The following is a 26,765-nucleotide window of genomic DNA, read 5'->3' on the forward strand; positions in this document are numbered from 1 at the left end:
CCACACACAAATTTTGTCAGCATTATCAATAACCTAAACCCTGATAGTTTTTAATTTTATAGAGTAAAAATGATCTAGCCGACGCCATGGCCAATGATTACGAGCCAAGAGTCGAAAAACATTCATTACGTAAAGCAAGGTAAACACGCCTTTTGACGAAATGTTGCCCCGCCCATCCACCAGACAGAAACTCCATCGGCTCTGAAACCCAAAGACTTTATGAATGGCGGAACGATACATAGATGTGGGTGGGGTATCAGTGCTAGCGTAGTAATACTACTGTAGCAGTAGTGCCGCAACAGTATAGCAGTGATATACATGAATGAAACGTTTAGGCCAACTGCTGGGATCATTGAGGATCATTTAGCACTTCTTACAACTAATCGAGAAATTAGAGTTAATAGACAGATGTTAAATTTTCTAATCCAACAGTGCCCATGGTAGCCTTCAGTGTTATCCTGAATTATAACGAGGCGAAAGTGGGTGGAGCCTCATGAAGTCCATTCTGACGATAATTATTGGTTGAAAGTTTAAAGCCAATATACGGTACCGGCTGTTTTTTTTTTTTTTTTTTAGTAAATAGGTAGATAGCCAATAAATAAAAATTGCTTGACATTGGATATAGCAGTTATCAAATCAAGCTTGTCTACTATGTTTTTGAAAATTACCAGCTATTCCCTACATCTTGTCAATCGATTGTGACCTATAAAGTAGACTGTAATTTCTTAGGAAACCTATTTTGGGAGTTAGACTAATAATCGAAGTGTTTTTTGAATTTAATAACATATTTTGTTGGTTTGCTCATTATGACAATTACCAGTGGAGAGGTTCTAGAGTCATAAAGGTGTACTGCTTTGCTTGTATTTAAATTTGTATGTCATTGTTGCCAGAGGTTTAGCCTTCGTTACGTATAGCCAATCATCCATCGAGAAAGAGGAAGAAATGCCGTCATAAGTTACGTAACGAGTGCGTTCGAAACCTTTTCTCTGAGTAAGTTGGCCCGTCTTCAAAAAAGGTCACTTTTACATTATAAGTACCAAATTTATTCAACCTACGTAATGCAGAATACAATCAAAATTTATGTGTAGATATAATATGTATTCTGAATAAGCGTTATATTTATGAAATGCATCGATAAAAAAGTTATGCGAAAAAAAACCGTGTTACAGAGGCCCTGAATCTCATAGTAGATACCAAAAACGTCTAAAAATGGTAAACGACACTCCTCTCCTTTTCGATAGTAAACGTGATGTTTAGGGTGGCGTGAGTTAGCTAATCAAGGAAAGACTCAGAGTGAAACTCACGCCTGAAAAGGGAAAAGCAAAAGTGTCGACCACGTTATCGAGCGTAAAATAGGGGGCGGAAAGATAATAGGCAATCATCAAGCATGGATTCCTCCAGGAACATTTGAAAATATTAGCGAATGTTGGGCCAAGAGGGGAGCCCATAGCCATCCCTTCTACTTGCCTATATAATTTCCAGTTAAAAACAAAAGCCGTGTCCAGCACGGCTAATTATAAAAAAAGTTTTTAAAAGCAACACGATTGAATTTACAAAACTTGGAATCGGGATCAGGAAATAACTTATTTAAAATAATACTAATAGTTTCTTTGACAGGTACGTTAGTAAATGGGGACTCAACATCAAGGCTGGCCATAAATAAGTCGGGGTCTTGAGGTAAAATTAATCTTTTAAATTTGTTAGAGTTTGGCAGAGTATATTTATTTATTATTAGTCAGAGGCTCCAATAATGGGACAAGGTACTTAGCTAGTTTGTAATTAGGAGATTTTGTATGAGGCCAAGATAGGCCGAAGGGGAACATTGGGCTTATGAATTTTAAGAAGCCCGTAAATTGACCTATAGATAACTATGGTTTTTAATTTTATAATTTTTTAAAAGTTTTTAAAAAATTATTATTTAGAATTCCTTGAGGATGCAATAATGTATTGCGAAACGTCGGAATATGCCATAGAGTCGAAAATCCTGTGGTGTTCCTGCCTGCCTTCATCTACTTAGTATATATATATATATATATATATATATATATATATATATATATATAGTATATATATAGATATATATATATATATATATATATATATATATTATATATAATATGCTTAAAAATCACAGTAGATGCACGTGACTTCATTAAATAAGCGAATACCACTGGAAAATGATTGGCAGAAATCCAAGCGCTTTCGTCTTTACTAAGACATTATAAAACTGATAACTTTCTTTCCAACTGTATTTCATTCGTTCCTTGACAATGTCTTAGGAAAGACGAAAGCGCTTGGATTCCTGCCTATCATATTCCTGTGGTATTCGCTTATATATATATATATATATATATATATATATATATATATATATATATATATATATATATATATATATATATATATAAATAGGAGAGAGAGAGAGAGAGAGAGAGAGAGAGATTAAAACAGGAACTCCTTTGTTTTTTGGTGACTCTTGAATTCTCTCCCATTTCCTCAGTGTTTTCGTCGCTAAGCCATTCAGGTTGATTGTGTCCTTTCTTTCTGTTTCCAGAATCACTTCTGGTCAAAGGGGTCCTAATAACATTTTCACGATTTTTGCGTTTTCCCGTCTAGGGTGCTCATGTGCGGTAGTCAAAATTGTGTTTCAACCATTTTTCACTCTTTTTAATCTGATTTCCGAGGTTTTCTCTTCAGACGGTCTACAATTTCCTTTTCAACGTTCTTTTTCAGTGCCTCATCCATTTCTTTTTTTGCCTTTCTATTCTTAACTTTCCATGTCTATTTCCTGCTTTTTCTTTTGATATTCTATTTTCCTTTTTCTCACCATCGTTACTGTCCTTCAGGATGTTGCGCTCTTGTACCCACCCTTTTTGACCAAAATAAATTCATTTCTTTATTTGCATTGTTTGATTTTCTTCCGTATTCTTTCAATCATCTTTCCTCCTTGGCGTTTTTTACTTCCTCCCTCTTAACCCCAATGTCCTTGTCCTTCTTTCAGAGGCATTTCATCTAATTTTCCTTCCTCTTAAACATGCCACTCCCTGTCCTGTTTAAGTATTTTCAAGTCAGGGCAGCTGGCCGTACTGAATTCGAAATTCTCTCCCAATAAACGTGGAGGATTTTGCCTCCACTCTTCTTCCTCTCCCAGATTCGTTTTATTTCTTGTGTTTTTATTTATAGGTTTTTTCCTTCTTTTTCTATGCTTTACAAAGTCTATATTTTAGTGTCCTCACTGGGCATTTTTTTTATATTATTTTAATGACAATTCTCTTTTTTTTTATGCTTAACATTACTTTTTTTCGTTACTATTTTAAATTCAGTTTTATGTTTTATGCTTATCATCTGTTTTGACTTTTTTTCTTATTTTACCTTTTGTGTTGATTTTATCCAGATTTTCTGTTTTCGTCTTGATATTTTGGTTTCTTTTTTTCTATTTATGTAATGTATTTTTATTTATTTATTCAATTTTCCTGCAATTCAATTCATTACTAATTAATTTCTTGTGGGCAATTCTGTAGAAAATTATTTGCGGTTGGGTAATGTTGTGAATTTGTTTTTGAGCTTAGGGAAGGAATTGATTGAAATTATCGTTATTATTAACGTTCTAAATATAGTGATTTAGACGTTTAACATTTGACAGTTTTTGAAATCGAGTTTCTTAAAAGGGATATCGATGCTTCCAAATGATCTTACATTTTTCCATGCATTCCAGTTGTTGTTCATTGTCCAGTAATCATATGCAACCGAGATATTCCAGTAAGTCGCTAAAATCTAGAAAAAGGCTGAGGGAAACTTGAAGGAACGAATGGGAAGAAAAGGAGATTCAATGAATGAGTGGAAACATTTACGGTTTTAGAACAAATGAGCGATTTATATTCATAGAGTTGATTCCATAAAAATGCAAATGAAAATGATCTCTAGCTCAGCTTTAATGGTCCTTATAGCTTTGAAGACTTGTTACCTATACTAGATACGATAGTATGGTGTTTAGGATGTGTGAAAAAAGGTCGAGCAGAGCTTTGTATCAATAAGTACCTTTCAGATTTTTTCATATGAATGTGTGCTCATTTTGGAGACACACACACACACAACAGACACATACAGGAAACACCGACCCCATGTAGAAATGGAAGATAGGTGAAGACAAAGAAGATATATATATATATATATATATATATATATATATATATATATATATATATATATATATTATATATATATATATATATATATGGGGAAAAAACAATCCACAATGAAGTAAATTTCTCTTGTAGTTTAAAATATAAATATCTTGTAAAGGATTAAGCTTTCGACCATCAAACTGTGGTCTTGTTCACTAAAGGTGATATGTAACCTCAAGGAACTGACAAGTAAGAGCACACTTTAGTGAACAAGACCACAGTTGATGGTCGAAAGCTTTAATCCTTTACAGATATTTATATTTTTGAAACTACAAGAGAAATTTACTTCATTGTGGATTGTTTCCCCATTTACTTAGAGGTACGACATAGTACCTGGCTTCTGCATATATATATATATATATGTATGTGTGTGTGTGTGTGTGTGTGTGTATCTCTTTGTCTTCACCTATCACCCATTTCTATACGGGGTCGGTGTCTCCCGGCAGCCTCTCCAACCCTCTTATCTCCAAAGCATCCTGACATCTTAAACCGTTCTCCCGCACGCCATTCGCTATTTTATTCTCCATCTGGAACTTCGGCCTTCCTCTTTTTCTCCTTCCCTAATAAAGCTTTTCACACTCATGACCTTTTCTCCGCATTGACTTGGCCATACCACTGTTGTCGTGTTTTCTGGGCCTTCGATACTTCCCTTACCTTAACTGTTGCTCTAATAAATTCAATTCTGATTCCATCTCCTTATGATTCACACATCCAACTCAGCCCCTCATTTCTGTCACAGAATTGACCACACACACACACGCATATATATATATATATATATATATATATATACACTAGCGTGGAGTCACATGAAGAGATTGGATCCGAAATTGATTTATTTCCTTATTATTTCCTTCCTCATTCTTCATTTATTCTCTTACTCTACGTTTGTTTATATATATATATATAATATATATATATATATATATATATATATATGTGATATATATCCTATATATATATATATATCTATATATATATATATATATATACGATAAACTTATTATTCAATTCCTATGTAATTTGCGAATTCAATATACGAACGCTAAATAAAGAGAAACCATTAAACCAAATGTTTTTTTCATACTGATTTCCAGGCCATATTTTCGTCATATTTCATGTTTCTCCTGTAATAGAATTCCTGGTTCCATTGATTATTATTATATAATATATATAACTCTCTCACTCTCATACACACACACACACACACACACACACACACACACACACACCACACACTTTCTGCTTACCTCTGTGAGGAGTTAGTAATGATTATCAGTTTATATACCGTTTACTTCCACGTTTATTATATATTACTGTCTGCATGAAATATATTCTACTTTTTTCAAGCTACTTCAAAAACAACCATCCCTCTCTAACTAGTAACTAGAAATGGAATATGGCTGCAGAAGGATAAAACAAGACTATGACTGAAAGGAATCCCAAAATGAACAAAGGGAAATATTTCAATCTTGATTCTTCGTGGCGCTTCCGTCCTGCGTAATTTTATAGCTTCTTAATTTCTTTTCTCCTCGACTCAAAAACTGTTCTAACAGAAGATGGAATGAGCTCTTCCCGAACGTTTTGGACGCTAAATGAAAAGACAAATAGATTTCGAGGTCTTTTTTTTTTATAACTTCTTTCCTTTTTATTTTCTATTTCTCTTTAGAGATATTACAGTCTTATATTTTTTTCTTTCTCTCTCATCTGTCTCTCCTTGAACGTTAATTTTTTTTGTTACTACCATTACGGCATAGAACTCTTCATTCCCATAGGAAAGCCACAAAAACTTTAGAAGAATGATGTACTAACCACAAAAATGCCTTATTGGGAACTGTAAGAGCAGGGTCTCCGTTGGCGAAAGTTTATCTTGAAGATTAAGTGAAAAGTTCAGATGTAATGGCTGCTCTTTTGATAAATACCAAGCATTGTACATCGTCGAGATTATCAATTTTAGTTTAGAAAGTCTTGATAATCCTTCCGGACGGTATTTTGGAAAGAAGAAATACATTCTTTTGGACAATAATATATTACATTGGCAAGACTCTGCCACGAAATGAAAAAGTCAGTGGCAATTTTGAAAGCTAAATGCGATTACAAATGTGGGCGTTTTCTCCATTTACCTACTTTTTTAGTTCTTCCGTAAGTCTGGGTTCATTATAACATTTGCGCTACCTTGTCCAAAATAAATAGATAAATAAATAAATAAATAAATAAATGAATAAATAAATAAATAAAATAACACAATACAATCTCTTTTGAATAATAAACTTGCCGACCCGCATGTCACTGTTATATTTTGACAAATAGTAGCATGACTTCTAAAACGTACTTGTATTTAAGCAAAAGCGATGCAGAAATATTTGTGTGAGCCACGTGTAGCTCTGTTGGAGATGTTCGATGCATAATCGATATTTTGTGTCCCAGGCGCAATTGAGTTTTCTGTACAGCGTATAATGCTCTATGAAACTCAGCCATGACCCACGAACCTCTCAGCCGCGCCCCATGAAATTTTCAGTCACGACCTAGTGTTGGCTTGTGTTGTTGGCACCTATAGCTGTGCCAGACGCACGATCATTGTTAACTTTAAATTTTATTAAAATAAAAAAATGCAGAAGGTAGAGGGCTGCAATTATGTCCGGTAATTGGAAGGTGGATGATCAACATACCAATTTGCAGCCCTCTAGCCTCTGTAGTTTTTAAGATCTGAGGCCGGACAGAAAAAGTGCAGACGGACAAACAAATAGGTATATCAAGAGTTCTTTCATTCCCTTTTAACCTTTAATTAGAGGTCTTGCTCGCCTGAATCTTGTAGCACTTAGTTACAGTTATGTTAGCTATACTAGGAAGCTAAAGAACTAGATGCGCTTCTAAGAATATGTACTAGATGGAAGAGGGACTGGTTTGGTGTGAAAGTGAATATGGGTCTCAGAACAGGTTCTGTTGCCTCCCTGTCCGGTACGATTGGTTTATGAACAAAGTTGTAAGGTAGGATAGCGTAAAATGACGAAATTATATAAAGCCACTACGCCCATCACTAAGAAGTTGTGCTTTCCGGATATATCCTACGGCTTATTCTGTTTCATTACATTTTATTTACATGACGGATTATGTTAACCAATTGAAAAATTTAATTCTGAAACGTAAACAATGCTCTACTTTTATTCACAACTTTGCAAGTTTTCTACTTTGTTATGACAAACAGATGATGGAACCTCGTGTATTCATTTATTCGTAATTATATATAAATTGTCCGTGTGGGTGGGTAGGAACATAAGGAAAATAGAGACAAATTCCTTCCATTTTTTCAGGGAAAAGAGGAAGAAAGATGCGATGGGAAGGTAACTAGAGTTATGTATGAGATGGATATTTTTTATATAACCTTGTATTTTTCCAATGTCCCGGAGCATCTCCAAGATTTTCTCCCCATACTTGACTTAAGAATGGCGTTCCATAATGGCCTATTTGTTTATTTTTACTACCTAAATGGGAAAGTTGATGTTTCTCTAAAAATATCTCACCGCCAGTCCTCGTAAAGTTTTAGAAAAGCAGAAATGGACAGAAGAAATCTTTGGTGGTACAAATTGACGACTTGTGTTTTCCCTCTCTTCGCAAGAAGGATTCTCTCTCTCTCTCTCTCTCTCTCTCTCTCTCTCTCTCTCTCTCTCTCTCTCTCATCTCCTTAATAGAATTAGCTGTTAAAGCCTTTTAAACCTAGACATTTCTGTGTGGATAAACTCTCTCTCTCTCTCTCTCTCTCTCTCTCTCTCTCTCTCTCTCTCTCTCTCTCAACATTAGGTGAATTAGCTGTTGTCTTTTTAGAGAGGGAGCAGAAAGGCTTCCATGTTTAAGTCTCACATAATTCGCTTTCACGCTCAATTACTCTGTTAGACGTTATTTTTGTTTACCCTTTTTTTTCCATCAGTCTCTAGAATGTAACTTAAGTCGTGTTTTTCTCCCGTTATGAAGAAATCGTTGTAGTAGGGGGCTTTGGAAAGAAAATGCTGTTTCTTAAAGCTCAGTGGCTTTCGGATTTTGTGCACTTTTGAATATTTGACATTACTTGAGGATTTTTTCCCACCCCTTCATTTTAGATTCATTAACTGCACTTTAGAAGTTTGTGATTTTAAGAGCTAAAATCATTGTAAAAATGAGGACTAGGTTTTTTGCAGACAAGATTATAATGAAAATTTTTCTCTACTTTTAGAAATGGCGGCCTTTATCCTCAATTATTTTGGAAAGCCATTCTCTATCTTGACAACAGTTCGCTTTAACTTTTAAAAAAGTATTATTGTTCGAGTCTCGATAGTAATTGAATATTTTTTATATGCTGCTTGGTTAGACGTTTCTTAATTTTATTTTGATAAATTGAGATTTTCAGTGGCTCTCACTTGCACACAAGCAATATATTAGTAATTATCCACACTTAACATAGACGTTCTTTTGAAAAACTCAAATAATTTTGAATATAAAGGATCCGAATACTTAAGACAGTTTGGCTACAAGGCGAGAAAAATAAGCTGCATTATAAGGAAGTACAAATGGAAATAAATCGTAATGAACAGTTGCACAGTAAAGTAAATTATTATAATGTGGATATGACTGAAGGTGATGGCGTGATAGGTTGAAGTTATGATATGTAAGATTTGATGAATGACTATGAGAACAGAAAAAGGGATATCTGAACAAGTGGAGTGTGGGTTTAGACAAGGGTGAGAATATACATATATGTATGTTTTGAAAAATCTGGAAAAGCTTATGGTAAAATTGGAAGATCCTGAGGGTGTATGATGGGGAAGGTAGTTTTGATTCATATGAAAGTTTTCTTAAAATGAATTAATTCTTTACAATGTACAGCGTTAGGGTGACTGCTTTTTGGAAGAACAGGCCCAATAGCAGACATCTCGAATCACTCCATCAGTGGAAAGATGTTAATAGCCATAAAGACATAACACGTCCTTCTGTCAGATCTGTTTTCACAAAGCTGTCACCCTTACGTCTGTACATTCTAAAATGTGTGGAATAAGATCATTTGATGGAAAATGAATAAGGAATGGCGTTATTTGCACATTCAGTAGTTTCAATTTGCGATGGTGAAGAGAGACTAGAAACAGTGAACGCGGTAGAAAAGTGAAGACATTGATAGTAAATAAGAGCAAGAATAAGATTTATTAGGTAACCAAGAAGATGGAACAGTGAGGGTTAATATGTTTGGAAGAAGACCTGAAGCACAGATTTGTGTGAGTATTTGGGTTGAACATCACGCATGATTAGATAATATATATAAGAGAAGAAATGAGTCAAAGAAGATAGAAAGCAAGGAAAGTAGGTGAGTGTTTGAACAAAAATTAGAAACAGAAGGGAAATGGTATATATGAAGGAGCTGTTAGGCCAACTCTCCTATATGAAAGTTAAGTATGTTAGATTCAAACAGAATGAGAAGATTTAAACAGCTGAAATAAAATGTTTGTTTTATATGAGTGCAGCGAGAAGGATTGAAAAAGTGAGAAATTGAGATGTGCAGAAATGGAGAAAAGTGAGCATAAATGAAATAATGGAGCAGAGCGCTTTCGGGTGCCTTGAATATGTGATGAGAATGGAAGACGATTGGTCAGTGACAAGTGTCTACAATGGCGGAGTGGTGGGAGTGTGAAGGAAAGGAAGTCCTAAATAATGCTAGGTAGGTGGTGTGGAAGAGGTACCTAACTGGAAGGGCCTTTATATCCTGGAAATGAGGAAGTGCTTGCACGATGAAGTTTATTGGTGTTCCTAATGATCCTTCTGCGCGTGTGTATGTAGCATTGATTTTATGGAAGTTCTATGCACAAGGTATTCTTAATTGACTCAGAGTTAAAAACAACTGTCTTAATTTTTCTCTAATCCCAACCTCATTCCCACTGAAGGGGAAATATTTTAATGTATGTTGTACTCTACCCTATAAAGCACCATGTTTTTTCTTGGTGTGCAGCTGCAGCACCATAACCTCGTATGGTATCAGCGTCCCACCTCGGTGGTCGCGGGTTCGATTCTCGTCCATTCCATTGAGGAGTGAGAGATGTGTATTTCTGGTGATAGAAGTTCACTCTCGACGTGGTTCGGAAGTCACGTAAAGCCGTTGGTCCCGTTGCTGAATAACCACTGGTTCCATGCAACGTAAAAGCACCATACAAACAAACAAAACAAACCTTCCACGGACTGCATTTTCTCCCAGCAATATTTCTCTTTTATCAGTCTGTGAAAAATTAGTTTTTATTCTAGATTTGCTTCTTGTGTCATTTTAAAGTTGAGTGCTCGTAATTTTTCACACTATTTCCAAAATTTCAAAGTGGAAAGATGAAGAGCAAGTTGAAGTTAGCCGAATACAGAAACTATTATGCTTTACTGGTAAGATATATTTGGTAAAAGTAAAGCACTATAGATTTATTCGTTGATTCATGCAAAGCCTTAACAAATTCATTTCCAATGATATATACTTGAATTCTATTTATGCCAACTATTTTGGATCTAAACAAAGAAAAACTTGAAAATGTATTCATGACTCTATCGATAACTTGCTTAGTGTATAAAATGATAAGTATTGCAAGGCTGAATCATTTTAACTTTATGCAGTATGCTCAAAAAAGCAAAATAACACAAATAAAAGGTGAAGAGAACGTCATGAAAAGATACCCAAAAACAAATATATTTTCCAAAAATGAAATACCGAAGACGTAGATATTTTGCACCAAGCAAAAGTGTGATAAAGTGCCTTTCCCGTATATATACTAGTGTATTATTGTTTATCCCAGCCATTTCACAGTCAAGAATATTACCGTCATTTTGATGGTCTATAAACTCTAACATTCCCGAATTCAAAATTAACTCTGATACAGCTACCGTAATTGTCTTTGTGTCATGGGGACACGAGGAAGGATAATTCTGAACTTCATCTAATTTTTTTACACCCTGATGGAAAGGTCACTGAATATTTAGTATGTCTGATTGAGGTCATTTCTGATTTTGTATCGAAAACTTGTATTGTTGACAAGAAATGTACGAATATTTTTTTTATCATTTTATACCAACCAGTCTAGATGCAGCTTCAGTCCAAAATGAAGCCAATCACATACAATCGATGATAAAAGGCACCGGCCATACCAAAGCTACTGAAGTCTGTGTGGTTATTTTATTCTTCATCACTAAAGGACAATTAGATAAAAAAAAATGAAAATGAAAACATTACCATTTTGCCCTCTGGTCTTTCAAATCCAGGTGGTCACCAGCTTCAGAACAGGAGTCATTTTTAATGAAAAGAGATGTTTGTCCATTTGGCTGCTCGTTCCTGTTTGAAAGAAGAGCTTTCGGTCGGAGCTTCTGTTCTAGTGCTTCCTGCTTGCCGGTGGCAAATGGTGGACGGTATACGACCGTCATGATAGAGCGCGGGGAATTCGTCCTTGAATACATGTCGTTAGCGTAGTTATTCTGTTTCCTTCAGTTTTTAAGCGTCATCAGTACATGTAATTGAACCAATATAGTTTTGCTCGATTTTACCCAAAGTTGGATTGTTTTTGCTCCAGGAGATTTTAAGTGACATTATTTTATATAATTGAACCCCTACACCATTATATGCTTGGATTTTCATTAAATTAGTATTGTGCTTTTTCATCATCAAGCAAAAGCATATAATTTTGATGGCTATTTCCTTTGTGTTTATTCATATTGCAAAAGGTTGCGTATGAGATATTTTTCTTGCACCATTGCTACGTATGTTTTTTTCTGTTGATGATGAACCTATGCATTCATTCAGTATCAGTAATATAAGTATTTATGTACTTATGAAGGAATTGAGCTAACCAAAAATCTTACTTAATTCAATTAATATACATATTTATGTATTTATGAAGAAATGGAGCTAACCAAAATCTTACTTAATTTAAGTAACATACATAAATATGTACTTATGAAGGATTGGAGCTAACCAAAAATCTTACTTAATTTAAGTAACATACATAAATATGTACTTATGAAGGAATAGGGCTATCCAAAAATCTTACTTGATTTAAAACGGAAATTTTGACAAATACAATTCGTGCAACGATTATATTATGTCCTCCTTTGGTTTTTTGTTTAGTGACCTTCCTGACGTCGACTAAACACGAGCACCCCGGACCACCCGCCCTTGCACCTCCAGAATGACTCGTTAGAAATCTGAATTGCTGCTCTCGTTTGCATCTCATTTACTGGACATTTCAACGATGCTAATTTCGTTTAGAATTGGGCATACACTTCGAAGACTAGTTGAATACTCTCTCTCTCCCTCTCTCTCTCTCTCTCTCTCTCTCCTCTCTCTCTCTCTCTCTCTCTCTGTTCGTACAGTGATCCCAGTAAAGGGTAAAAGAAAGGAGGAAAAGAAAGGAGCGGTATGGGCGATGATCCTTGAAAAATTCGACCTGTTAAGTAAGCAGTGAATGGTGGATCTGACTGTTAGGCGACTGTCGTGTACTGATGTTGATATTGAGGGAGAGCGAGATCAAATATAGTCCTGAGTGATGGGCAGTTCGTTAAAATTGAGATCGAAAACCATGGACTCGACTACATGATCCTTATTCTATTAGCGTGAAAATGTACGTAAATTATTATCTCTCTCTCTCTCTCTCTCTCTCTCTCTCTCCTCTCTCTCTCTCTCTCTGGCAATCTGCATACTTGTCATAGTCAAAGTTGTATGCACATCTAGTTGCATATTTGCAGATAGCGTAAACTGTTCGAGTGTTCTGTTTCTGCTCCTGCCAATGATTCATCGCTCGAATCCTTTCATCCTTCACCTTCCAGATATCCTTTCCAGATATCCTTTGTCGACCTCACTCATCTTGAATTGCTGTCTTCAGATATAAACTAAGCTTTATAGCATATCTGGATAGGGAGCTCCTAATTTAGTGGTCTAGGTCCTCCAACGTAGTTTCAAGAGTGCTATTTGCTTTTTATTTGTGAAATTTATATTCCCACTCTGCTCTGGCAACCGTTTGGGTGTACAAATGACTTCAAACTTGTCCTTGAGAAATAGCTCTCCCTGAGTTACAGCATTACCTTGAAATCTTCGATTTTGTAGGTCGTGGGCATTTCAGTCATTCAGCGAAGTGAAGCTTTATGTTATCCTCTCTCTCTGGAATATTTCTTCTTTCATTTAGCTCCTTTTTCCCGAGTTGCCCTTCAGGCAATATTGATTCAAGAGCAATTCAGTGAATCAGCGAGCCAGGCAGTAAACTTTCCCTCAGAGCCACTTACTCTTCAAAGCAAGATGTCGACCCTGTTCTCTTTTTTATGAAAGAGCTATTTCAACCAGTGTCCCATTAGACTAAAAGAAAGTTTCGAGACCTTTCAGATCTTGCAACCTTCTATATACAGTAGTAAGAGCTAGGCCTATAGCATCCTGCAGGTTATAATCCATCCTTTCAAATAGTCAGTTGTATTCTCATTGCATTTTGGACTGGGCTTGGTAGTAGCATTTGGTAGCCAGTCCCTTCAACTTCTACCTCTCTCCGAAGTTTCACATTCAACAAATTTTCCAAATAACCTCGCCGTCGGCCCGAGACGTTGGCTTTTCAATTCAGACATTGTATCTCCATGTACGGTTTTCCTTTACCTTTTTATACTGATCTTCATCTTTCTTTCTGTATTTATTTCCCTGTCAAACATCTTATTTTCCCTAAGTGTCCTGCTCATGACCTCCTCTCTGTTTCTGTTACTTGCTCCTATTTTCCTTGTATCCCCTTTTATAGTTGTATATTATCTTCGCTTTTGTTATGCAATTGAGCTGTAAATAATCGTTTTTTTCCTTCCCTTCTCTTACCTTCTTATAGCCTAAATGCTCCGAACCTTTACAAACTAACCTTCTACTTCGCCCCTCTTTGCATCCTTAATCGTAGCCGATATTTCATATGGTATACTCAAATCCTCCTTATTTATCACTAGCCTTTATTACATTAAAGCTGTACAGTCACGCCCTCCTCATACACACACATTATATGTGTATATATATATATATATATATATAATATATATATATATATATATTGATTAAAAAATCACAGTAGTTGCACGTGACTTCATAAATAAGCGAATTCCACAGGAAATGATAGTAAAAATCCAAGCGCTTTCGTCTTTACTCAGACATTGACAAGGAGTTAATGAAGTACAATTGGAGAGAAAGGTCTCAGGTACAACACAAGATCAAGAATACCAGATGGTTAATTGTCAAAAGGGTAAAAATTAAAAGAGATAATCCAGGATTATCGGATATCACACGGTCACAAACCTAAACAGATTGACCCTAACCGAAATTACAAAGTTTCTTTACGTCCAAAACATGTAAAAACTGAATATATTAATTGTTGCTATATTTTCTACAACTTTTTTCATTATGAAGGCATCAAGTTAAAATAAACCAAAGACTTAAGTTTAGAACATTTCTATTATTTGACTTGATGAAACATATCTATATATATATATATATATATATATATATATATATATATATATCTATATATATATATATATATATCTATATAGCGCGACCGTCTTTGATATTCATAAAACCTTCAAATACAACACTTGTGTTATTTCTCACTTATTCCAGTCACCACAAGGACTACATTTCCCTAGAACTACACCTTTTAGTTACGGCCAAATTGCAAGCAAGGCAAGTATGGGAGAACATTGCCCGAATAGCAAGGCTAATTTAGGCTATAACTTTGGGGGTCTTTCAGTGTCAACCGGACTTTCCTTTGAAACTGGATGACACAATTTATTGCGAAGCGAATGACAGATATCACCATCTGTCCTTCCCACCCTAAAACAAATCGCCTGCTACTTATTCAAACCCCAAACCTTGGTATTATAGTCTCTTGTCATTTTCTTCCAGTGCCAGTGCATTGTGTGGGGTTGTAGTCAATGTCTCAGGCCGTTTAGCGAATATCACACCGTATGGCGGCAGCTGGGATTCTATTACTCCGCTTTCTTTGATGTTATAATATCGTCTAAGGAGAAGATCGGCTGCTATATAGAGGACATTTCTTCCCACCAATTGAATGCACAACCCTCCACTAGCTTATCTTCCGCGGAGTACATCGTCTGCACCCTAGACCATTGGCACTTCCTGGGATTATGTGTAATGAACTATATGGATATGTATATAATATATATATATATATATATATATATATATATATATATATATTATATATATACTATATATATGCGAGTGTGTGTTGAGCAAGTAAGTTACAATGTCACGTAACTACCAAATTCATTATTTTGTACCTCTAACGAATCACGGGATCTCATATATTTTCGTGACGCTTATTCAACCATGTCAGAGCACCCTCGCCTTCACTTGCATCGAATGAATAATGAATAACATTATGTACTATATGTATGCACACACACCTATATATGTATATATATATATTATATATATATATATATATATATATATATATATATATATATGTGTGTGTGTGTGTGTGTGTGTGTGTGTGTGTGTGTGTGTACATACATATGTACATGTACGTATATATAATATATATACACAGGTTTATGTGTCTCGCCATGGACGCACACAATAAATACACATTACGTATATGCACAATACATACCTCAATGGCTGTTGGTCTTAAGTGATTATCTTAGTCAATAGTAAAGGTGCCCAGAATTAAAGTTCGAAGTAAGAAAAGTCACTGATAAGCTTCATCTGGTCTTACCCGGGTGTTCTTTATGAAAAAAAATAAATACAAGTTGTGCAACCTCTTAGTGACGATAGTTTTTGTGGTTGGGTAAGAGAACTTTCACTTTGAATATGTAGCCAGGTTTTCCAATTACGCATCCAGAGTCCTCAGCTGAATATTCAGTATAAAAGACTGGCGCAATCTAACTTTCTATCCTTATAGTTATCTCAAAAGATGGGGGAATTCATAAAAGTAAATCAGTTTCTTCTCTACGTCAACAAATAAACTCTTGTAACAGGAAACCTCAAATCAATCATTTAATCTGTGTAACTTGGAGGATATCACTCCAGGATTGTAGGATTGACCTTGGCATCAATCAGTCCGGCACTGTCCCTGAAGGACTGATTAATATATGATTAATTCCCAGGATTCCCTGATTCCCTGGATCATCGGAGATGAGTGGCACTTCTAGTAAAGCGTCCTTGATAGTCTTCCGTGCGACCATGTTTCTTTATTCCTTTTCTTGTGGGTTTGTTCATTATCCGCTTGTTCTTGAGTTAGTCTTTCATTTTATAGAAAGTGTTGTGTTTCACTGTACGTATTCCTTTCCATTTATGGAAGAGTGCATTTTAATTCATTCATCCCTTTCTCTTTTTTATTTTCCTCTATTATTATTATTATTGTATTTTCGATTTCTCGGGGAGTAAGCCTACAAACTTCTTTGTGGTTGTTGTTGTTCTTGTTGGGAGGGGGGGTAGGAAACGTCTATGAAGGAGCCTAGAAAGGTCTGAAATAGGTGGGGGTAGGAAACGTCTATGAAGGAGCCTAAAAAGGTCTGAAATAGGTGGGGGGTAGAAAACGTCTATGAAGGAGCCTAGAAAGGTCTGAAATAGGTGTGTCGTGTTGAGTTAAAGATACAGGAATTTTAGGATAGGATATTTATGATTTATTTATTAGAATGAAAATATAAGTAATAAAAAATGTGCATGTAAACGGCACAGAAAAATTATTTCTGATAAAATATAACATATTTATCTTAATTTTCTTAGATTTTAGAATGTTTTAATTTACATTGAAAGTTAGAAATATAATGTTTACAATATATATGTAAGGGGAAAATCTTGCACATGTCCCGAGTAAGCTGGAGGTTGGATCACGCCTTGTTTCTGTTATAAGGTGTTTCTGTTAAATTTTCTCTTCTTTCTTTCCTCGGCCTGCGTTCTCATTTCTTTACTACTACTACTTCTTCTTCTTCTTCTTCTTCTTCTTGTACCTGAGTTTCCTTCTCTTTCCTTAACGTTTCGTTGTCTTTATGACGCCTTGTCCCACATGTACAGGAAATAACTAATAACTTATCTCTCTCTCTCTCTCTCTCTCTCTCTCTCTCTCTCTCTCTCTCTCTCTCTCTCCATCAGCGTCAGTGACCTTGGCAGTTTAGACTGATACAGCATAATCAATCTCATACCTAATGGTGACAGAAGGAAATTTTAGATCAAAACTAACATATCGATGTTATCTGACTTGAGCGAGTAAAGAGAATTGCTTTGTTGCCTCAGCGGAGATTTTGAAACTGTTCATCATTTTTTTCTAATAATAAGGCGAGTGGCTTATTCACAGTTACACGTTAACATTGCCTTTTTGTTTTAATGTGTCTTGTTTTACTAACTTGTAGGTTTGGTGTTTAGTTTTGCTCGTATATATATACTCGTGAATATATACATTACATATTTATATATATATATATATATATATATATATATTCTATATATATTTATAAATATATATATCATATATATATATATATATAGATATATATATATATATAATATATATATATATAATATATATATATATAGTATATATATATATATGTGTGTGTGTGTGTGTTTGTGTGTTTGTGTGTAGTGATATATCTATATATACTATATATATATATATATATATATATATATATATATTATATATATATATCCACCAAATATTATTTTTAATAGCGAAGCCAATATAATTTTGAAATTATACTCAGGAGTAATTATACTTGATCAGCGCTATTTTGATTTATAATTTGGAAGCTGAATCTTAAGAATAGAAATCTCCTTTTTTTCTTTTTACTTTATGTTTGCTCAATTTGAAAGAATATTTTATCCATACACTTATTCCTCAATTATTCATGTCACAACCGGAACTAAAATTTGCAATTCTTTTTAGAAAAAAAATCATCCAATTCACTTTTTCTAGTCTTGAAAACCGTGTTCAAAGACCAGAGTCAAATAAGTATCGACGTAGATGTTACTCAAATTTAGTCAAGCGTGGCTGAACGCCAGACACATTAAGGGTCATATCCATCTGGTACTGTTACTTCGCAACGACTCTAAGAGACATTAGGGAAGTTCCTCGTTTGTTTGGCCCGTCAGCTTGCAATGAAATTGTCGTGAGTATATTATCCCTTCGTTGCACAACGGTCAAAAGCTCATTCGCTTTGCATACGACTCTCTCTCTCTCTCTCTCTAGTACGTGCACGCTAGGGAAGATGGAAAGTTTCATCCTGTATTAATATATCAGCAAAGGAATCTTTAAACGTATACAACACACAAACACACACACACACACACACACACAACACACATATATATATATATATATATAATATATATATATATATATATATATATACATATATATATATATCTATATATATATATATAAGTCATATCACATTTCCGTGATTCATATACATATACGAGCTACAATGTCCTTTAATATCTAGTTCGCTCTCCCTTGTAATTAATATATTTTCATATAGCTTAACGGAAGGGGAATTTTTTTCTCGATAATAGACTTGCCTGGACCTGGGCGCGAACCCATGGATCCTTTTCAAATCCAGGAACGTCAGTGAAGCGGTGGTGTAGTGGGTAAAGGCTTCACTGACGTTCTGGATTTGAAAGGATCCATGGGTTCGCGCCAGGTCCAGGAAAGTCTATTATCGAGAAAAAAAAATTCCCCTTCGGTTAAGCATATATGAAAATATATTAATTCCGAGGGTAGAGCGAATTAGATATTAAAGGACATTGTAGCTCGATATATATATATATATATATATATATATATATATATATATATATATATATAATGTATATATATATATTATATATATATATATATATATATATATATATATATATATATATATATATATATATATGAGTATGTGTACATATAAGTGCCAGTATTAACAATACCAAAATAAGACAACAGCTTTGCCATTTTTATTGTGTCATTTTACCGCAATCCTTGATAATAACATCTTTATGTAGGTCTGGATGTGACAATATCATCGGCGAAAACACCTGTATTTCCTCTTAGGGGAAAATATGTTGAAAATTTAGAAATCCTGTAGTTGAGAAGTTTCTCAGAGCAATGCAGTGAAACGTGCCGCCCTTCCGTTGTCCTTGGCTGTTTACGAAAATCATTTGACAGTATTCACATTGCTGGGTAGACATTGCTTCCGTGTGCTGTGTTGCCAGACGTGAATGTAAGAGGACTGAGTTATTTATTTATTTTATTTATTTGCGTATTTATTTATGTAGTTATTTATTTATTTATATATTTATGCGTTAATTTTTAGTTGAAACGGTACGATTGTTGCCTTTCTGCCCTGCGCGTTGTATCGAAAGAATGTACAGTTTAGCGACGGAGATTAAATCCTTACTGATGTTCATTATGTATTTTGTTCTAACTTAAAATAAAAAGTAATGTTCGTGAACTGGACTATTTTTACATACATCCTTTTCGTAATTAAGTGATATATTTCACAGTTGGGTTTTGTTTTTCCTATTGTTAGTATTTACTTCCGATTGTCGTGCATTGAATTGGATTTTGATGGTAATTTTTAGTAAATCCCATGTTAAGAATTACTACTCTATGTTGTTTCGCTTCATTATTGAACTATAGATTTTCTGTTTTAAATAAATAAAAGTAGGGACATGTCATTATAACTTTCGAATTTTGACTCCTTGTATATGCTAGTTTTCATATCAATAGCCTGTCGACTACCTTGATTTATTTTGTATGATGACTTTTATTTGTCTCTCCGAATATCACCTCCTTTGAACTCGTAACTTCTTACGCGGTTTAGTGAATTTATTAGATGAATAGTTATTTTTAGTATATCAGAACTGAAGCGTTGGTGTTGAAAAGTCACTTTTTAACAAGTAATTTTTTTTTTTTCTTTTTTGTTACTCCGAATTTTTTTTCCAAAAGTAAGTTTTCCAGTTTTTAAGCAAGCGTCTTACTACTGCTGTTATTATTATTACTAGCAATTTACCAATCCTTACTAAAAGTATATTCATCTGCTGCTTCATTAAGTGACTCGCTAGTGTTTTTTAACAAATTCGTGAAGTAAATAAGTCTACGGGCATAGCCAGCCCCGTTTCATGGGCAGAACCAACTGTTTCAGGGAATCCTTTTTCACTTCCCACCCCCTTGGTGGGGGGGGGGGGGGGGGGGGGGGAACCTTGGGGGGGGGGAGTGGGGGGGGGGAGGATGAAACCCCATCGTAAACTATCTTAGGGGTCCCCACTATAGCCCTGCCAAGTTTCATGCCCATCGGATCATCCGTTTGGCCCTGATTGAATGACAGACGGACGGACGAGCGGACAGACATAACGCCCATTACAATTATTATTATTATTATTATTATATTATTATTATTATTATTATTATTATTATTATTATTATAGCAATGATGAATCCATTAGCATGACTATTAATTTTGTTTCTGTGTTGATCCGAAATCACCCAGTAAGCCTTGTCTACTGTCTACCAGGTGCAATATCATTCGCAATTTGAATTCTGACTTTCAGAAAGAATCATTAGATTAATTTCAAAAGTGTAATATCAAAAGGTGTAACTACCCTAAAAGTTAGTCTTAACTTTTTCTCTCTAACGATCCACCTCAATCCTCCTCTTAGATTGGAGTCATCCAGTTTTACCACAAATAGCGATAATAATGATGCTTTTAGAGAAGGTTTATTATTTCTCTTTTGAGGCATAGTGCAACAAATCAACCTTTAATCGACGATAATGTTGTGATATTTTTTTTTACATGAATATCCGTACATCTTATACCGTAATGTATGTTATTCTCCATGTTCATCTAAGAAATATAACCACCTACATGCAATCAGAAATCTAACCCCCCCCCCCCCCCACCCCTCTTCTCTCTCTCTCTCTCTCTCTCTCTCTCTCTCTCTCTCTCTCTCTCTCTCTGTTATGTTTGTTTAAAGGATATGCTAAAACATAATTAGAAGGCAATTTATGGGAAAACAGCAATAGTTCTTTGATTGCAATATATTGTCCTTGTTCGCCTGAGAAATAAAATTACGTCCTTTCATTATCCCCCGTCTTCTCTCTCTCTCTCTCTCTCTCTCTCTCTCTCTCTTATTTTTATTTAATGAATAAGCTAAAACATAAATAGACAGGCCTAGTTGATGAGAAAACAAAGATATAGCTATTTTATCCACCCATGTAATTATCGAATAAAAAGAGGTTTGCTATAAACATAAATTATATACCATATAATAACATGAACGCAATAGCAGCTTAGGCTAATGAATAATTAATATTGCCCTTTATTTATCACATGGCGGCACGCGCAAGTTTAATTTTAGTTTTGCTTAAATCGATCGGAATACGATAGGGCATTATGTGATAAAGTATTATGGCAAACCCCTGGGTGATTTTTCGTATTGTCATTTGTTAAAATGGATATTATATATATATATAATTCGAGCTACAAATGTTCTTTAATATCTAATTCACTCTACCTCGGAATTGATATATTTTCATATATGTACCGAGGGGGGAATTTTTTAGTTGATAATAATTTCGTCCCCCCATGGGATCGAACCACCGTCTAGTTGGACGGGGAACGAAATCAGGAACGGACAGTGACGCTACCGAATCTGCTATCAGAGAGGCTATAAGTTTATATCGATTCTGACCATTACAAATCACCGCCGATCTCGGTGTATTCGTAATTAGAATCGATATGAAACCCCTCCACCATGCTAGCCGATTCAAGCGTTTGACCCACGCAGCCTTGTTATGAATACTTATCACATCACCGTGATTCATATAAATCATTCGAGCTACAAATGTCCTTTAACATCTAATTCGCTCTACCTCGGAATTGATATATTTTCATATATGTTCCGAGGGGGAATTTTTTTTTTTTTTCAATTCCGAGGTAGAGCGAATTAGATATTAAAGGACATTTGTAGCTCGAATGATTTATATGAATATATATATATATACTATATATATATATATATATTATATATCCATTATATATATATATATATATATATTATATATATATATGTGTGTGTGTGTATGTGTGTGTGTGTGTATGTATATATATATATATATATATTATATATATATATATATATATAGAAAGATATATATATATATATATCATATAAATCATTCGAGCTACAAATTGTCCTTTAATATCTAATTCGCTCTACCTCGGAATTGAAAAAAAAAAAAATAATTCCCCCTCGGAACTATATGAAAATATATCAATTCCGAGGTAGAGCGAATTAGATGTTAAAGGACATTTGTAGCTCGAATGATTTATATGAATCACGGTGATTCATATATATATATATATATATATATATATATATATATATATATATATATATATATATTATATATACGTATATACATATATGCGGATTTACATGTATATGAATAGCTTGATCACGAAATATATAAAACGTGAGGCTTTGTATAAATACAAGTATTGCTCTTGCCTATAGTAAAGGTTCGTTAAGACCGAAAGATCTCGGCAGTCTCGATTTTTCATTTTCCTCCTTTGCATTACCTTTATTTTTACCTTATATATACATATATATATATAATATATATATATATATATATATATATATATATATATACAAGCTACAAATGTCCTTTAATATCCAATTCGCTCTACCTTGCAAAATATATTTTCACATATCTTAACTGAAAGGGAATGTTTTTAGTTGATAATAATTTCGTCCTTTCGTGGATTCGAGCCAGCTCACAGTGACGTCTTAGCCAACAAGTGAGGTATAAGTTGATACCGATTATTTTCTCACAAGTCACTGTCGAACTCAGGTATTTGTAATTAGAGTCGATATCCACCCACCTCTGCCATGTTAACAAAGTCGGACATTTGCCAGACGTATCCATATTATGAATTTTTTATCACATTCCCGTAATTCATATACATGCATTAAGCTACAAATGTTCTTTAATTATATATATATATATATATATATATATATATATATATATATAAATTACTGAAAACGACAGATATTAGTGTCTAATCCACAGTTTTCGAGGTCACTGAGATGAATAGTAACACTCCCGATGCCCCCATGTCCAAGTTCAGCCCCGCTAGGAAAGGGTGGTGGGAGGGGTAAAAAATTAAATAAAAAAATGATAGAATGCAAAAATGACAGATATTAGTGATTAATCCATAGTTTTTGAGGTCACAAGGATGAATGTAGACACTCCTGATTCCCTTCAGGTCCAAATCCAGCCTGATAGGAATGGGGCATGAAAAGTGGGGAAATATAAAATGTCAAAAGTGCTGGGCAATATAACTGAAAAAAACTATCTTAACAGGAAAGGGAGAGAGAGAGAATAAAGGGGCTGTTGGGAGGAGAGAGAGAGAGAGAGAGAGAGAGAGAGAGAGAGAGAGAGATTTATCAGTTGTTATTCAGAATTGTCCTAGGTACTGCTGGGTTGGTCAGCTAGTATACACACACACAGCTATGTATATTTAACCAAAGATTCTTAATCTCCGTACTTATCAGAAAGGTAGCAATGGTCGTGAATCTAGGCACTGGCAATAACATCCATTTCCTCTCACTCCAACACTAACACCCCCCTCTTCATTAAGATAATGTGTGATAGACATTGTACTGCCAAAGACGTGCGGTTATTTTTATTATGGTGTTTAATAAGGCCATTAAATCAGACTCGCGCGCTACAAAAATATACATTTATTTAAGAGCAAAGTATTTGCTAAATAAACTCAGGTTTTTAACAAAAAGATTAAATGAAAGATTGAACTCAAGTAACCCACTCCATATTCCTCCTACAATAACCAACATCATTTTAGTCATGAAACTGGAAAAGTCACAACAGTCCATAGTAACACCATGACACATTATTTAAGTTCCCATATCAATTAAGTCAGTTCCCCTTGTCTCAGAATCGCCTGTTAGAAGACAGGAGAACACCTCGATACGCAAAAGATTATAAATTAAAATCAAAAGAACATATGAAATAGAACATCTCTGAAATAAATATTCAAATACAGACAAGCAACACTTTTGGCCAAAAATAAGTATGCTTACCCATTCAACACAGTATTCACAAAACTATCAAAAAGAACTCTTGCAGAAGCCATCTTGGCTTCTGCTGCCTCTGTAAGGATCTCTCAACTTGGTTACCTTACACTCTATGTAGGGAAAAAGCTCTCACGAACTCACACATATTGTTCACACCCCAGATACTGCCTGTATCCAGTTTCAGAAGTCACCTCTGCATCAAGCGCCCATAGCGACAGGACATCACGCCACCCAACAAGATATGTCATCATTTCCTAAGCTCGTCACTTTGGGCACTGTCTCTAAGTAAAAGCTAAATCGATGACTTCTACATTCTAAGAAATGTCACAGCACATTACATTACAACAGTCTTAAACATATTGTCTTAATACATCCCATCCCTCTTTTTATATAACAGCTGCTCGGTCACCGCTGAATGCTAGCACCTGCCTAGCCATAGCTCACATAAAATAGCTTATACATATAAAAAAACATATTGGCCGGCTCATTAAACACCATAAAAAAAATAACTGCATGTCTTTGGCAGTACAATGTCTATCACACATTATCTTGAACAGCCTGTATCCGGGCTATAATAACAGTTGAATGTGGAAACCTTTTTCATCTGTCAAATAATGACCTCAAAAATTCTAAGAAATACTAATTGAACATCTCCCAACTAACCCCATTAATATAACCACTGAACTAATTTCTAACTACAACTCGTGAAGTAACTTCATAAGATCGCTAAATCACAAATCGCTACTAATGATATATATAAAAGACTAGCTATAACCCCGTAAAGAAAATATTAAATTCTCCAATAATATAAAAAAGAAAAAGCTTGCCAACCCCCATACAAGTTAGCACACACCACCCAGAACTCACGAAAACTCTACTGTCATCACATTTTAAACTCACCAATTCTCACAAGAATAAAAAAAAAATAATGAGCCCAAGAAAATAAGCGTAACAAACCCAACCCCAAATTATCACCAAAAATGTTCCTCAAGCTCTGATATTTCAGTAACCCACAAAATCAGTAAGAACCCTTTTACTGTCTAACCGCAAAACCCTTTTACTGTTTATATAATTAACCTCCATAAAATATAATGCTGAACACCCTTCCATCTAACTTACATACCCCGACAAATTATATCTCCTGTCCAAAATAGAAATGCGATGTAAGCTTAACACCAATTATGACATATCACATAGGAAAAGAAAAAAAAAATAATAACAACAATAATAAGTGAACTTTCCCATTGCAGAATGCACATAATATATATAATATACATAATCCAACATTTTACCCACTAAATGCCGTATGTATCGTTACGGAATTTGCTATCGCAACATATCTCATCGATCAGAAACGACCGGAAACAACCCCATGCATAGTACATCTTCGAAAAAAGTGCAAAACTCTGAGTAATCAACTCCAAAGGAAAAAAGTCAGCAACCGGACTCCTCACACCATTATCAGCAAAAATCCGCCTGTGAACACCTCAGGTACTCAAACGGCAGTATAGATTTGTCTACTCAGACTTGCAGTGCCAGAAATCCATTATTCTCCAAATATTTTATACTGACACCATTATTCTCCAAAAAAGCCCCAAAAATTCTATAATAACACCATATAAGCACATTTCACAAACTTATCCCCAGGATATCACCAAAGTGCCCCAAAAATTGTCTGAAAGACATAACTCCCCATGATATTACCCCAATTATATAAAACAATCTGAACTGCCTTCTTAACTCCAAAAATGATTCATACACAAAGTTAGAAAGAGAGAAAGAAAAAAACACTAGGGCCTAAAAAAAATGTAACACTCATGCTGTCAATGAGAGAACACCAGATCGCCGATTCGTGTGCGTAAAAACACGCTAATACACACATACTCGCGTGCGTAAGAATGACCGGATACTCGGACAAGAAAGCACTAGGCAAACGCACACTTCACAAGGCCTAATTGAGTAACAGACTCCCTCGAGGCATCTCATGATAGACAAAATGCTGACGCTAATTGAATTTTTACCTCCCAGTACCAGAATGACAGCTGAATAATTCTTATCGGTTGTCACCTATTAATTGAAACCATAACACATTTTCACATCCAGACTCTCAAAACAGTCTCTTTAAGCTGCCATTAATCTCACAAAAGGCGTAACAATGGTCCAAATACCGCTAGCCACCAAACTTTAACCAAAGATTCTTAATCTCGGTACTTATAAAAAAGATAGCAATGGTCGTGAATCTAGGCACTGGCAATAACATCCATTTCCTCTCACTCCAACATTAACACCCCCTCTCCATTAAGATAAGGCCATTAAATCAGACTCGCGCACTACAAAAATATACATTTATTTAAGAGCAAAGTATTAGCTAAATAAACTCAGGTTCTTAATAAAAAGATTAAATGAAAGATTGAACTCAAAAAACTCACTCCATATTCCTCCTACAATAACCAACATCATTTTAGTCA

The 26,765-nt window shown here is 34.7% G+C and overlaps 1 protein-coding gene across 1 annotated transcript in view; it reads left to right on the forward strand.

The window, feature by feature from the left end:
- LOC135215628 (uncharacterized) overlaps positions 1–26,765 on the forward strand; it is a gene marked incomplete in the record, with an annotated part of 827,040 nt that overhangs the window by 309,439 nt on the left and 490,836 nt on the right.

The sequence above is a fragment of the Macrobrachium nipponense genome, chromosome 5 (genome assembly GCF_015104395.2).
Source record: "Macrobrachium nipponense isolate FS-2020 chromosome 5, ASM1510439v2, whole genome shotgun sequence".
NCBI classification, from domain to species: domain Eukaryota; kingdom Metazoa; phylum Arthropoda; class Malacostraca; order Decapoda; family Palaemonidae; genus Macrobrachium; species Macrobrachium nipponense.